Source organism: Triticum aestivum, chromosome 7D (assembly GCF_018294505.1).
Source record: "Triticum aestivum cultivar Chinese Spring chromosome 7D, IWGSC CS RefSeq v2.1, whole genome shotgun sequence".
NCBI classification, from domain to species: Eukaryota; Viridiplantae; Streptophyta; class Magnoliopsida; order Poales; family Poaceae; genus Triticum; species Triticum aestivum.
Window position 1 is genome coordinate 11,753,838 of NC_057814.1, and position 2,039 is coordinate 11,755,876.

The following is a 2,039-nucleotide window of genomic DNA, read 5'->3' on the forward strand; positions in this document are numbered from 1 at the left end:
AAAGAACGACCAGGGAGCAGTGGAGTGTAAAACATTGCATCGGCTCGGCTCATTCCCGCAACCCATGGCGCGTGGCGTGGCGTGCCGCGGAGGAGCACGCGTGTGGAACACCTCTCCTTCCTTCACACCAACTCATACTAGTGGGAGAAGAGCTCACCTTATAAGTTGGTGTACATCTCTCTCAACTAGCCATGTGGGACTAAACTTCCCACCACTCAATTGACAGCATGGGCCCTTAGGGATTTTCTGAAATTGTTAAGTGGGCCTGTAGCCCAACTAATATTCAGCAAACAATTCAATAATATTTAAAATCCATAAATTGTAAAAACAAAAGTGCAAAACACCCGATCTTCCATTAAGTGTATGTGTGCCTCTTCTCTTCAAACAGAAGCGTGTTTCTGACAAATAACTTGATACTTTTACAAAAACCATTAGTGTGACCTAGTTAACTAAAGCTCTATGCCCTTACGAAATCATTTCAGAGTTCATAAAATCTACCTTGTACAAATAGCTATATTTGGTTAAAATACCACCGAAATGGTCCTTGCTGATTACATAGCTAGTAATAAGCCAGCTAACTAGATTTGAACTAGAGTAGGAATGAAAAAGATTACACCAAAGTCCTCTATGGTCCTCCATGAGTATTCAACAAGTGTGCCCATGTTGGGGTTATAATACTTCAAGTCAGTCATGCAAACCATAATATCATTTCCTTACGAGTTTGACGCCAGAGATATGAAGATCCGCCTTGGTACACTATCTCATCATCAAATGTAGCCATCAGACGAACGGAATCCGCAAACTCAAAAGCATGGCGCTGCTCCCATCGTGGCGGGTTGTTGCCTTCCACATCATGGCACATCCATATCTCAATGGATACATAGTAGGGCCCTAGACGAAGGATGGCTAGCTCACCGTTCAACTCAGATAATCTGGATTGTAAATAGTCACCCCCTTCGTACCAAGGAGGACCCGTCATGATGTTGAATGACTCGTCTTCAAGGCTAAACCGGACAAAGCACGAGATACCTGCAAGACCATCATATTCAGATCAAGGAACCCTTAAATAAGGTCGCAATCCTCCCTACTAAAAATGGGTACGGAGGTTGTGCGTCTGTCTCACGCCAGTAGCGGCCCTTTCCGATAGGGAACACCTCCATCCCAATACCACCCATGACACGTGTTTGACGGTAGAAGAAGCGAGCGACCTTGTAGGCATTGGAGCCATGGTCGTGCCCGAAGCCCAACGCTTGGTGTCCTGGTGCTACCAAGTGCCGCTGGGGCGCAACGCTGTTGGGGCTCCAGGGCAGCTCGAGGACTCGGCCTGTGGCTGGGTTGAGCACGCGGACGGCATCCTCGGCGGGCAGGAGCACGAGCCCGTCGCAGTGGGCAAACCGATGTCTTGTCTTGGCCTCCTCGGCGGGGAACGAGGAGGTGTCGTGCAAGAGGGTCGCGACGCCCTGCCGGCTCTCCTCTCACAGGTACAGTCCCGGGATGGCGATCTTCCCTTTGATCCTTTCGCTTCTGATACGTGGTGCGATGAGCAGGCTGCAGAGCTTCTTGTCTTGCTGGCGAAGCCGGTGGAGGTGCGCCTGAGAGAAGGATCGGTCGGCGCCGGAGATGGTGTCGCGCCAGGCCTCGCAGACGCAGCGTAGTCGCAGCAGCGACTTGGCGGGCAGCCGGACCAGGATCTCCCACACGATCAGCTCGTGAGGCAGGTACGGCATCTTCTCGGTCGATGGTCAACCAGATGTGTCGGCTGTCGCTGATCCAGAAGCCGTCGGACACACTTGTAGCTGCGTGCCTGCGTACGTGTCCTAGGCCTTTGACCAGTCTTGTGCTTATATACACACTAGAAGCACGTAATACACGATAAGCTCTAAGCCCAGTTGGACTCGGACACGAAGACCAACTTCAACATGCACGGAAACTGACTCTAAACTTGGAAATTGACTCCAACTTGTTGCCTCCTGAAACTGATGTTTTCTTTTTTGACGAAACGAGCTCATGTCGTTGTTGTAGCTCCTCTGTTGGAGCCG

At 50.5% G+C, this 2,039-nt stretch overlaps 1 pseudogene; it reads right to left on the reverse strand.

Annotated features, from left to right (window-relative positions):
- Positions 1-466: 466 nt before the first annotated feature.
- LOC123171543 (putative F-box protein At2g02030) lies at positions 467-1,797 on the reverse strand (annotated as a pseudogene).
- Between the last annotated feature and the right edge of the window lie 242 nt (positions 1,798-2,039).